This window comes from Petaurus breviceps, unplaced genomic scaffold (assembly GCF_028583685.1).
Source record: "Petaurus breviceps papuanus isolate PSGF00001 unplaced genomic scaffold, PetGlider_PUasm1.0 185, whole genome shotgun sequence".
NCBI lineage: Eukaryota > Metazoa > Chordata > Mammalia > Diprotodontia > Petauridae > Petaurus > Petaurus breviceps.
Genome location: NW_027185797.1, coordinates 7,754,583 through 7,768,352, shown reverse-complemented (window position 1 = coordinate 7,768,352; position 13,770 = coordinate 7,754,583). Strand labels below are relative to the sequence as shown.

The 13,770-nt window shown below is 42.3% G+C and overlaps 1 long non-coding RNA gene across 2 annotated transcripts in view; it reads left to right on the top strand.

The window, feature by feature from the left end:
• Positions 1-13,770, top strand: part of LOC138161445 (uncharacterized) — a 29,243-nt gene extending 15,473 nt beyond the window's left edge. For both annotated transcript variants that reach the window (XR_011168358.1, XR_011168359.1), the window contains exons 2-4: positions 4,373-4,452; positions 12,484-12,638; positions 13,153-13,770. This is a non-coding gene — a long non-coding RNA (uncharacterized lncRNA). The remainder of the gene's footprint in view (positions 1-4,372; positions 4,453-12,483; positions 12,639-13,152) is intronic.

Genomic DNA, 13,770 nt, shown 5'->3' with positions numbered 1-13,770 from the left:
ATTATTGATTCTAAAATTGAAGCGGATGGAAATAATCTAAGACTTCTCATCTACTTTAACTAGTTAGTCCCAAGGGAATAGTCCCAATCTCAACACAGTTCAATACTTAGATTAAAAAACAAAAAAAACAAACAACACTTGACAGTATTCTGCTTTTTTCCCAGTAAGCAGCTCATTTAAATAATTATTGCCAAACCTACACATTTTCTAATTTTGCAATTTCCCAAATCTTTGAGGAGATTACTCATACTGTTAAATTATACAGATTGCTAAGTATTTCCATGATGTCCATCTGAATTTGTTTGTTTTCCTCTGTATCCAGGGTTTGGTTTTTGTTTTTTTGTTTTGTTAGTGTTCAACTGAGAGTTTTCTCTTCCTAGCCAACATAAGACCTCATGAGTCTTCTTCCACAAACTCTTGATTTATTTTGACTAGGTAGGATGAGATGATGCCCTTAAGTGAATTCTTCTGTATCTTCCCTGCCTGCAGGTTTGGTTCATGTTTGGATTTAGGCTGTCTCTAGCTCTAGTCTCTGTAAAATCTTGCATGTTATTGAAGTCTGATGAATGATAAATCATAGAACCATAAACTCAGCCTTGGAAGGGTTCTTAGAGGATGTCTCGTCCAACCCTTCTAACATCGATCTTCTCTAGAATGACGCAAGTGGTCGTGCAGCCTTCATAGTGAATAAGAACCTTTCTAGGAATCCTTTTCTACTTTTAGATAATTCGAGTACTTGGGAAATCTTTATTTATATGGATTCTAAATTTGTCTTTCCCTGCTTCTACCCGTTGTTCCTTGTTCTCCCCTCTGGAACAAAGCAAAAAAAAAAAAGTTTAACATTTCTTCCACAAAAGGACACTTCAAACACTTGAAGCGAACTACTATATCCCCACCTCTTCCCCAGTCTTCTCTGCTTTGCTCTCTGCCGTTCCACCAACCCAGCTCATATGGCACAATATCAAGACCCTATACTATCCTGGTCACTCTCCTCTATATGCTTCCCATGTTATCAATAGGTGCCTAGAACTGAACACAATAATCTAGACCCGGGTGGGGAACCTGCAGCCTGAGGCCACATATGGCCCTCGGGGTCCTCAAGTGCGGCTGAATCCAAACTTCATGACGTGGCCTTGAGGCCACAGGTTCCCCACCCATAGTCTAGACTGACCAGAGGAGAGTACTGGGCGTGAGGACCACTTCCCTAATTTCAGCCAATATTCCTTTCTTAATATAACCTATGCTTGTGTTCGTTTTTGTTGTTGTTGTTTTTGTGGGTCATATCACACTGCAGACTCATGGATCATGTGGTTCATTAAAACCCCCAGATCTTTTTCAGCTGGAATGTTATCTGGCTACAACTTCCCTAATTTGTAACTGGGAAGCTGATTCTTTGGATATACATATCTGACTTTGTTCCCATTAAATTTCATCTTATTGCTTTCAGGTCTTATTTCTAGCTTGTCAATATTTTTTTAAAATTTCGGCTTTATCATCCTAACTCTCTTTATCTTTATCTTAACTTTATCATCAACTAACTCTTCCAACTTTGTGTCATCAGCAAATTTGATAAAATGCCAGATATTCTATTATCCAAGTCAGTGGTGTGGGTGGTGGTGTTGTTTGGTTGGTTTTCAGTTGTGTGTGACTCTTTGGTATCCCATTTAGGTTTTTTGTAGCAGAGATACAGAAGTGCTTTACCATTTCTTTCTCTAGCTTATTTTATAGATGGGGAACTGAGGCAAACAGGGTGAAGTGACTCACCCAGGGTCACACAGCTAGTAGGTGTCTGAGGCTGGATTTGAACTCCAGACCTGGTGCTCTATCCACTGTACCATCTAGAAATCTTCAGTTGTATAGAAACAAGGGCAATGACTCCATAAAAGCCAACAGAGAACTATTTCTCATTTTCTGAAAATGGGAATATCTTTAAGATCAGTGGGTCCACGTGCTCTCAGGAGCCTCTTTGGTTCTCTTGGCATTGGTTGTTTCCCTCCATCCCGCGGGGTTGGGTGCCTGTGCCAGTGGAGGGAGCTGGCATAAGCTTCAGTGTCCTAGAACAAGAATGGTAGGTGGGCTTTGCAAATCCACGCCAGAAGATCATTACTGAGACTCCCGGAGCTGTCATGGAAGAGGTGAAGAGGAGCTCCTCTGAAATTACTGTTGTTTCCAGTCTGACTGTGTTGTGTTCATGCCACTGAATAATTCTTCTGCATTTCCACCCCAAAGGTGGCTCCCACAGAGGAGAAGCCTTGTGGAGCCTCACAGATGATGCTACACTCTGGGCTCCTTCCCAGCTGTACTTTTTTACCTTGGCATCAAGCCCATTCTGACACATTGTTAGACAAGGAAGACCCAGGAAGATGGCCCTATCGAAGAATCAGAGCCTTGGTACATGGGCCCCTGGTCCAGCCCATGGCTGTTGGGATGCCAGGCTTCGGGCTCTGGGCGCTATGGCATCACCTAGTGGCCCCAGGTGCTTTTACAGCAGGTGCTTTTCTCACCTGTAATGAGGGGGCCAGACTAGAAGACCATTGAGATGCCCTCTAGTTCTCAATCTGTGATCCCAAGAGTGCTGTATTCCCATTTCAGAGATGTTGCATTCACGTTCCCCTATGCCCAGAAAGCTCTCCCTCCTCACTTCTGCTCAAACACCACTTTCTGTAGACTTTCCCCAGCCCACTCTCCCCCTCCCACCTCCCCAGTTTCCCAGACTCCCCCAGGTTCTAGAATTATTTCTTGTCTGTCTTTGAACCCAGCTGGGTGTTTGTTGATTGACTGACTAGAGGGAGGGGAAGGGGGAAAGCATTTTTCAGGAGGGGAGAATGACATTGGCAAAGGTGGGGAGCACCCAGCCTCTAATGGGGCTAGAACAGAGGGTGTATCGGTTTGTGTTGTCGGTGGGAGATAAGGCAGTAAATCAATGTAGGTGGGCCTGGCCTGGGAAGGACCTTGAATTTCAAGCTAAGGAACTTGGATTGGGTCCTTCTGGCAGCGCTCAGAAATCAGAAGAGCAGGGCAGCCATCGGAGCTGGCCAAAGGGAAAAGCTGTGCTCTCTCCTTGGGCTGGGAGGTAAAGGGTTCAGGAAGCCTAGCCCATCTACCAGGCTCCTTAGGTGACTCTCCTGTTTTCTCTCTTCTGCTGAGTTCAGAGTTGAATGACTGCAAGCCAGCCAGAGTTAGTTTAACCATGAATGTGCAAAGCACTTTGATTTCTTTTGTAAAGGAGGCCAAGGGCTGCCATGTCATCTGTCTTTCAAGGCTGCAGGGAGGCCACAAGTCCGGCACAGGCAGCACAGGCTCTAGGGTCTGAGGGTTCAAGTCCTGCTTCTGCTGCTTCTGACCCATGTGATTTTGGCCTTCGGGGAGTTGGGCTAAATGACTTCTGACGCCCCATTCAGGTCATGTCTTTGACTCCATGCTAGAGCTCCAGCTCAGGCTGGACTCACTGTATGGGTCAGCAAGCATTTATCAGGCCTGTACCATGTGCTCCAGACACTGTGTTACATGTTAGGGAATACAAGGAAAGGTAAAACCATGGTCCCTGTCCTCTGGGAGCTCACCTTCTATTGGGAGAGACACTGTGCAAACATATAAGATAATTACAGGCCAAATGGAAGGCACTCTGAGGGGGGAGTCACTAAGCAACTAGAGGGAATGGGAAAGGCCTGTTGCAGAAGGTGGGATTTGAGCTGAGTCACGATGGAAGCCAAGAGACAAAGAGCATTCCAGGCATGGGAGGGAACTGGTGCAAAGACACAAATCTGGGAGATGGAGTCATGTGTGCCAGAAAGAGCAAGGCCAGCGTTGGGGTTGCCCAAGTGGCAGGCCTGGGTGCCGATTACTGCTGGTCTCCTCTCCTGTATCCTGGGATTAATCACTTCTAACTCCTACCTCAGAATCTCTTAATCTCATAAACACCCACTAATCAGCACAGATTATCAGATTAGCTAGCTATACTATACTCTGAGGGGACCTGAGAGATATTCTAATCTCTTCATTTTTCAGATGAAGGAATAGAAAAGACCAGGCAGGGTTGAATGGCTCAAGTCACTCTGACAGGAAGTCAAAGAACCAGAATTTAACAAAAATTTTTATTACTATTTTTTTTATCATATCAGACAGTTCCTAATGAATCACCCTCCTTTCCTGTAAACAATAGTTAAGAAAAACAATCTAATATAACATTTTGAACAGATAAGATATAACTTTCCACTCTTAAGAGTCAGCTGTTTCTTAACAAAAAGGAAAGATGTTTTAACCTCAGTCATCTGGAATCAACCTTGGACATTATATCTGGCCCACACTTTGTCTCTTTTTTTGTTTTGATTTGCAGAATTATAGTTATCATATATGTTATTTTTTTTTGTAGAATTGAAATCTGAAGACACTTGTGGCTATAATCTGGTGTCCTTTCTACTTCATTGCTGAGGAAGATGAAGAGATCGAAAGGTCTGTAGTGTACCACCATAGCACACTTCCCATAGATGGTAGATTGGGGTGGAATTGGGAAAAGGGTGTAACTGTATCTATGTGTGTGTTGACTGATGAGGGCAGGAGAGAGATGGAGATCCATGAATAAGTGTGTGTATGCAATTTGCTTGGGTAGTATGTAGGGGTTGATGCTGAAAAAGCAAGGGGCTGTCAAAATGAGAATTAGTTACTAGTCAATATAAACTTTGCCTACTTCTGCCATTTTGCCTGGAGTTGGTTTGGAAAATAGATCACAAGCTTACACTGAGGTATTATGTAATGACTGGAGGATTTCTTTTAACCAGCTATCTGCTGGAATTCTGGCCTAGTCAAAAGAAAAGCAGTTAATAATTTCCTTGTTTCCTCTAATGATTATTTCTTCCTTTAATTAATTAATTAAATGAATTAAAAAATTTAATGAACCAAGAAGAATGGAATTCTGCTTTGGATCAGATTTTCACCAGCAAGTCTGTTTAAGTAGAAATGATGGAAACCTTGGGGTTTGTGACTATTCCACTGTGAAGAATTTGTTAGAGACAAAAACCTAGCATAATTTCACATGCAGTCTACTTTTAGAGAACAGATTTCATAGTGTTTATAGAAAGAAAAAGCAGGATCACTTGGCCTAAGGGTAAGCCTAGGAGGGACAATAAACTTTCAGAATGAAATGTTGGTGACACAAAGGAGAAAAAAAAGGAAGAAGGTAATGGAATGGGGGCTGGCTCAGGCTTGTTACTTGTATGACCTTGTGTTAGTTATTCCACCACTCTGAATCTCAGTTTCCTCATCTGTAAATTGAAGGGATTGGACTGGATGACCTCTAGGGTATCGTTCAGCTCTAAGACAATGACCCAAACTCTAATCAGAAATAAAGAGGGGGACTATCTAAGGAGAACAATGAGAACACCCAGGCAGCTCACTAAATAATTTAGGTACTTAAAGGGCAGGCATGTATTGAAGCTAGAAAGGAAGGGCATGTAATGCAGAGGACGAGAAGCGGGTGTCCTTGTCAAGAACACTGATGAACTGAGGCTGAGGAGGAAAACCTAAGAACGGCAGACAGGTTGAGGCTTTTTTCTTTCTATCTATACAGGGGAAAGAAGATGGGGGAGTAGGACTGTTGTATGGTATGGATGGGATTATAGATAACAGACAACACAGAGAGAAAGCAGAGATGCTCAACTCTTTTTCTTCTGTTTTCTTTGCCAAGGAGAATGTTCTTTGGATGAGAAACAACCAAGTAACAATGGTGTCTCAAAGGTACTGAAGGCGTACTTCCTTCTGGGATGTGAGCATGCCCACTAGTGCTGTACAGATTAGGTTTCAAAGAGTGAATGTCTGACTGAGCATCACCCCAACCCCTCACCTCCCTCTACCACAGGGAGCTAGCTAGAGGATGTCTCTCACTCTTTACAGAACTTCCTCTTTCCCTTTCAGAGGGAAGTAAAGTAAGGAAGATAGTTCTTCTCTCCCACCCTCATTCATTCCAGTCCTGAGGCAGGAAATGGTGATTTTTAAGATTATAGTGCATAGTCTTAGAGAGGAGTTCAAGGACATTGTTCCTGAACCCCAAACTATTGTAAAGAAGAGGGTACATTTTGAGTTTTCTGGGAAGCATCATCCTGGAATCTAACCTTCTAACCAGAGAAGGGAGATTTCCTGGGCAGCATTAGCTTTGTGGATATCCCAAGTTTCAGAGCTCTTAAGTCTGAGGGTTCTAGGATTTCCTGATACAGTGTGAAGAAGATGGTTCACAAAAGCTCCTGAGAAGTGTCCTATTTGGGGAGCAAGACCAGGGAGTTCCTCAGATAGGCCCAGTTCCACAGAAAGGGGATTGCTTGTTCAATAGACCCCAAAGTATATTGAACCTCTAGACATGGCACTTTGGGTCTGGGAAGGATAGATTGTAAATGATGCTGTGGGAGAGAGGGATTCCATTGGAATGGCAGACTGTTGCTCTCACGTGGTGACTCCTAGTTTGCTTCTCTCCTTGAGAAGAGCTCTTTCAATATTTTATGTTTGTACCTTGTTTATTTTGTATCTTTTGCATTTTCTATGAGGAAAGATCAAAGCTATCCCATGAGTTTTTCTATAGGAGTAGGAGACCCTATTATCCAGATTTGGGGAAATATTTTCATTTGCTACACATTAATATATTTAGAGATTTTCCTGGCACACTCCAAGTAGGGACAATAAGCCAAGGATAAGACCTGACCCCCCAGAATCTAATCCATGTCAATCATAGGCCACAAATTATATAGACTTAAGTTCTTTGCCTTTTTTTTTCCACATAAACGTTTATCTTTGCTGCTTTTTAGATTTGGCATTTTTAATGTCACATATACAAAAAAGTTACAAGGACAAAGATCCCAGATATCAATATATCCTGGAAGTTTCTGGATATTTCTGGGAAAATAGACTGAAATATCCAAAGGGGGTGGCAAGATCACTCTCTCTACTTTCATACAAAGCTTTACTACTCCTTGTTAATAAGTAAGTTTTTCTATTCTCTTATCTAAATAAGTTGTTGGGAATTTTGTAGCCCTCCAGAAATGGTTTTAACCCTTGATCCTTTATCCCTATGCCTGGTTATAACCATTCACCTCTATAACTCCTTTCTAACAGACCCGTACTCTGTCCGAACGATCCACTGACTTTGCTCTCCAATTAGATAATTACATAGGCACCACTTGTATGATCCTCTTCTCTTTCCAAGGAGCACACTACATCGGGAAATTTCTTATTAAAGGTCCCCGTCCTGAAATTGTCAAATTTGGAATATTTTTAAAATAGATTGTGTTTTTTGTTTTGCAGTGAACAAAATATCCTTGTATACCTCCCTTTTTCCCCTCTCAAAGACCCATCTCTTGTGACAATGAATTTTTTTTAAAGGAAAAAGAAGGTAAAATCAGCAAAATGATTAAAACAAAAATGCTGGCATTATGTGCAGAGTTTCATTCCCATGGAACCTGATCTTTACAAAGCAGTGGGGAGAGGTGTCTTAGATTTCTTCTGTGGGGCAAAGTTAATTCTTTATAATTTTACAGCATTCATTTTCTCTTAAATTTTTTTTATTGATATCTTTTGTTTTTACACTGATTAAATTTCTCCCTACATCTTTCCTCTTCCCCCTCCCAGAAAGCCATCCATTACAGTGAATAATTTTTTTTAAATGAAAAAGAGAAAAATCCAGAAAAAGCAATGAATAAATGAAAAAAAATCTGACAACATATGCAGTGTTCCACACCCATGGGCACCACTTCCCCCATGGGTGTATGTGTGTTGGGAGACGAAATATCTCCTCATGCTCCTGATTTGGGGCCAAGCTTATATTATTTTACTGGTGCTGACTGAAATTTAAGACCCTGATTTTGCCCTTTGTGGAGATGGATAATGGCTTGTTAATGTCTTCTTAAGCCCTACACAAAAGCCCTGAACCTTCTTTTCCAGCATTCAGTACTAAAAAGGCCAAACCAATGAATGAATCAATCAGTCTGATACATGTTGACTTGTTATGTCTGATTCTCCATGGCCACATTTGGGATTTCCTTGGCAGAGATACTGGGGCAGTTTGCCATTTCCTTCTCCAGCTCATTTTACAGATGAGGAAACTGAGGCACACAAAGTTAAGTGACTTGCCCAGGGTCACATAGCTAGTAAGTGTCCAAGGCCACATTTGAATTCAGGAAGATGAGTCTTCCTGACTCCAGGGCCAGCACCCTATCCATTAGCACCACCCAGCTGCCCCAGTGGCCATTGACCACAGACAAGAGTAGCAGAAGAAACACAAGCAGCTGTCTGAGCCCACCTGTGGCTTAGTTAGGGAGCTAGGACAAGCCAGCCCCAGCCCTTCCCCCACCATACCCCAGGAGCTGGTCCCCTCTCCCTGATTTGGTTGCTTTTCTCTGACCCCTCTCTAAGGGACCCAGAAATTTCTTCTGGAAGTCAGATCAGTGACTTCTCAGAGCCTTAAACTAGAGCCCGGGCAGGGAATGTGGCTTTAACCACTCTTGCAGATATTGAATGAAGGAGAAATGAAACAGACGGCATTTCTTTTACTTCATTGGGTTAAAATGGGACGGGGAGGGGTGTTTGTGTGTGAGGGGTCAGTTTGGGCACTGGCTTGTCTTTGTAAACCTCAATTTCTGTTTTGCTTCTATCTCCTTGATTTTTGTTATGGGTGGCTTCCCAAGCATTTGGAGGGTCTGTTATACTTTAAATGATGGGAATTCTTAACCCGGGGCCTGAACACTTAACTTTAGAAATATTTGGATTAGTGTTCTTCAGTATCATTGATTTCCTTTGTATGCCTATGTTTTTTATTTTATGCATTTAGACACATGATGCTGAGAAGGGGCCTGTGGGTTTCCCTAGTTGCCAAAGGGACCTGAGATACAGAAATGGTTAAGAACTCTCTCTTTGGAAGATGTGCTTATCCAGAATGTTAATCACCCCCTCCATGGAAATCATGCCTAGCTTGAGGCAGTGACACAGTCCCAGAACTAGACTCAGGAAGACCTGCCCACACACAAATCACTTACCCTCTCTGAGACTCAATTTCCTCATTCTGACGAGCTAAAGTTCCTCAGAGACGTCCCTTATTATCTGGACAGATTTGCTCTTGTGTAATTTTTTTCCTGATTCACACAGTGGTGTCCAAGGCAGCCCAGTCCAAGATCCCCTACACATGTTTTATATCAAGGATATATCTTTAAAAACATTTCATTCCAAGGACCACGAATGTAGCAAATTGACTCCTCTGCCAACTCCTCTTGCTTGCTTTGTTGTTGCTGGATTGTGATGCTTTGATCTGGGGTCAAATTAAAAAGCAACTTTAATGTCAATGTAAGGTACTTGGCTGAGGTCTTCTGGCTAGGACTCAGTGTAAAGAAGGCCAAGGTTATGGGTTGTGATTGACAAGGACTAGCTGGCTGGCTCATGTCCACAGCCTGCTATCTCAGAAATGCATGTGCCCTTGGTCCTAACCAGCCTCTGCAGAAAGGGCCTGACTGGGAGAGGACAAAGCCATTGTCACCGACTTTCAAAAACAACACAGAAGTTGAAGGTGGGTCAGTAGCAATGCCTCTGTGAACAAAGGGCAGCCTTGTCCTCATTTTATTTATTTTAAAAATATGATCCCCCCCACCCCCCCAATCTTGTGTTCATTTTAATGTGTGCTTTCAGTTAACCTTGGCACCTCTTCCAGGTTAGCTTAGAGATCAGGCCCCTGAATAGTTTCACAAAATCCCTAACCCATCCATCTTTGTTTTCTTCAAAGATTCAGGGGAGGAAAGAGGCTCAGAACAGGGGAAGGTTGGAAAATGGGGAACTTCAGAGTGGATTTTAAATGCAAGATAACAGCATTCAGCATATTGCTGCATTGCGGCAAAGCATGAAGGTTATTGGCCTAATGGGAAGGACTGAGAGACTTGTCTGGAGAGATCCTAGTTGCCTCTAAATGTCTGCAGCTAATTAAAACCATTTTTAAAACTTTTTTTTTTCAATTAGCAAGCATTGATTTTTTTTCTCTCTACTTCACGGTAGATAAAAAAGAAAGAAAAATAAAATGCATGTAATAATATGCAGAGTTAAACAAAACAAATTCTCACGTCAGTTATGTCCAAAAATGGGGGTCTCTTTCTGCAGCCTGAATTCATCAGCTATCTCTGGATTAAGAGGTGAATAGCCTGCTCCTTTGTTTGGCCTCTGGAATCACGGTTGGTCATTCCATAATCCACATACTATTAAAGTTCCACAAGTAATTGAAAAGAAAAAAAAAGTTTAAAAAAGAGCAAATTTATCTCTTTTAAGATTTTTTTTTTGTGAATTTTTCTTGTGAATGATCAATGATCCCAAGTGAATTCATTTTATTCTCGACATTTGTCTTCCTTTGCTGGCCATATGGATCACATTCCTGTTCCGAAGTAGCCAGAAGAAGCCAAACCTTGTGGTTTCCTGAGAAGCCAAACCTTGTGGCTTCCTATCCTGGTAGAACAGAAGTGACAGGAGGCATGATGGCAGGCTTGCTCTGGGGTTGGAATCCAGGCTTGGCCACATACAACCTGTGTGACCCTGGGCAAATTCCTTCACTTCTTTGGGCTGAAATCTCCTCATCTGTTAAACAAGGGGGCCTATCTCTTACTCTATACATAGACAAAAGGAAGTAATGGGATACAGCAGAAAGAATGAGCCAGAGGACATAGCACTGAAACCTGCTTCTGCCTCTTATTTCCAGTAGGATATTGGACAGTTCATGACCTCTTTTGGCCTCAGTTTCTTCATCTGTAAAGTAACAGGGTTCCATTAGATGACCTCTAAAGTTCCTTTCAGTTATGAACTGGATGTCCCATAGGCGGCTCAAACTTAACATGTCCAAAACAAAGCTCATTACATTTCCCTTAAAAGCTACTCTAGGGGCAGCTAGGTGGCACAGTGAATAAAGCACTGGTCCTGGAGTCAGGAGGACCTGAGTTCAAATCTGACCTCAGACGCTTAAAACTTACTAGCTGTGTGACCTTGGACAAGTCACTTAACCCCATTGCCCTCCCCTCCAAAAAGACAAAAAAAAAAGCTACTCTAAATGTTCCTATGACTGTCAAGGGTGTTAGCACCTTCCTAGTTCCCAGGTCCACAGCCTTGGTCATCCTGGATGAACCACCCTCCCTCACCCATACATCCAATCAGATGCCAGATCTTGCTGTTTCCACCTCCACACTGTCTCTCATATGAGATGTCCCCTTCTCTCCCTACATACAGGGACCTTCCCTAGTACAGGTCTTCATAACCTCTCACCTGGTCTACATTAGCCTTCTCATTGGTCTCCTGACTCAGGTCTCTTTCTACGCCAATCCATCCACCACTCTGCTGCCCAAGTGATTTTCTTAAAGGGCAGGTTTGATTGTTGTCACCCTCTACTCAATAAATTTCAATGATTCCTTGTTTCTTCTAGGCTCAAATAAAACTTCCCCATTTGGCATTTAAAGCTTTTCACAACCTGACCCCTTCCTAGTTTTCTATAAAATTTTCCCCTCTACATACCCTTATATTGACCTGCTTTTCCTTGTATACCCCTGTCTGTCTCTGGTTGCCATGTTTTTTCACTGACTTTCCCTCATGTTCTCTTACCTCACTTCTGCCTCCTGGATTCCCTGGCTGCCTTCAAGACTCAGCTCCCAGACTGCCTTCTTCACAAGGCTTTTCCTTCTTCTACCCCAATTGCCTGTGCCTTCCCATCCACCATGATCTTCAGGGCCTTGCTGTCAACCTTCCATCTTCTCAGGAGATATCTTGGGATCTAGTGTTGTTCAGGCTGACTCGTGTTAGAATGTGAGCTCCTTGAGGGTAGGAGCTGTTTCATTTTTCTCTTTGTATACCTAGCATTAGCTCTGTTCCTGGCCCAAGGTAAGTTACATCATAAAGGCTTGTTAATTGGTTTATTGGTTGGGTAACAGGTCTCATCTCTCCGCTATGACTAATTATTATAATTACTTGATTTACTCTATTGATTAGGTTTACTTGATTATTAGAAATACTCATAGGGAAGCTGATAGCCATTTAGAATGCAAGGCTGTAAAGGAAAGCCTAATTTTTTTTTAACAAGAGAGTGCTATGCTTTGTTTTGAAGGCTGATTTGGGTGATAGAGCTGCTTAACTCAGCAATGTCAGAACTGTCTAAAGAGAAGTTTCTCTTTTAGCAGACCACCTCCCTAGCAGAGAGCACTCTGTCCATCCTCATCAGTGGACTTTCAGCCATCCAGATGTGTCTCTTGAAGAACTGAAAAGTGGTGTGGTACAATGGTCAGAGACTGTATCTGCAGGAAAACCCATGTTGGGACTCCCCTGCAGGCACTTCCTAGCTAAATGACCTTGGGAATGTTATTTAAGCCCCTCAGTTTCCTCTGCTGTGAAATGGGAATCATTCATGAGGTTGTTGTGAAGATCAGATGAAGTTACTGTTTGCAAAGGGTTATTGCTATTAACTAAAATGAGATCTGCATTTGTTGCATCTAGAAAATGAAGTTTTCAGAAATCACACGAGCCCCCTTTGCAGAACCAGAGGTCCACAAACGACTGCTTGTCCTGAAATTGCCCAGAGAGAAGCTGGGGATGGCTTCATTTCTCAGGTCGTGGCCGATTCTCCTTGGAACAGCCCATAGTAACTATGGGTGGGTACTTCCTTTCTGTGAATTGAAAGGAGGCCCTTGGGAGGTGGGGGCTTCCTTACTCCTCAGGATACTTTCTGTGAACCTTTCGTTATGATCATCACTTCCTTCTCTCTCTCCTCTCATAAAAGCAGAGCTGGGGTCAGGATGCTTTCTTAGCCCTTGTTATTAGAGTTGCCAGGATTCCTGGGAGGTTGGAGAAGGGGACCTTTGTACCTAAAGCTCTCATCTAACTCACCCCAAGTTAGATGGACTTACATGAGCCCTGCTCATCAGTGATCAGAATAGCGTTTCTGGTTCTTTTTTCATGGGCAGCCCGGCCACCTGGTACTAGTGAATTTTCTCTCTTGTTAAATAAATAGGCAACTTTATTTTTAAATGTGAGGAGGAGCAGGTGGGGGGAGTTTCTATATGTCTGTTGGTTCATGAATAGTGACTAACTAGAAAGCAGCCAGGGCAGCCAGGTGGTGTAGGAGGCAGCAGACTGGACTGAGTTGGGAACTCTTCTTTCTTCCAGAGTTCAAGTCTGACCTCAGGCACTTACTAGCTGGAAAATTGCCTCGGTTTCCTCATCTGTAAAATGAGCCAAAGAAAGAAATGACAAATCTCTCCAGTATGTTTGTCAAGAAAACCTCAAATGGGGTCATGGAGAGTTGGATGTGACTGAAACAGCAACAAAAAAAAGTGTAAAAAGGGAAACATTTCAGTAACCCAACTTAATGCCTTTTGCCTGCCCCACCCTTCCTGAGAGGCATGAGAAAAACTTTGGGTATTGCAGGGATCACAATATTTTAAAACAAGAAGAGACCTCAAAGATTATCTGCTGTTTCATACATGTTTTGTATGTAGCTATTTACATAAATAAGAATACATAAATTCAAAATTTTAATTTTTTTGTTTTATTATTTTATAATTTTTAAATTTATGAATACTTATGTAAATAAATATGCATAAAATTTAAAATGTGTGTAAATGTATTTCTGATAAATTGTAAGCTTCCTGAGGGCAGGGTCTATTTCATTTTTGTCTCTGTGTCCCCAGAACCTAGCATAGAGGCCCAGAGCAACAATAGATAAATGGTTGTTGATTGCTTGATTGATCTTGTCTAGTGCCTGGTACTACTAAGTTTTTAATA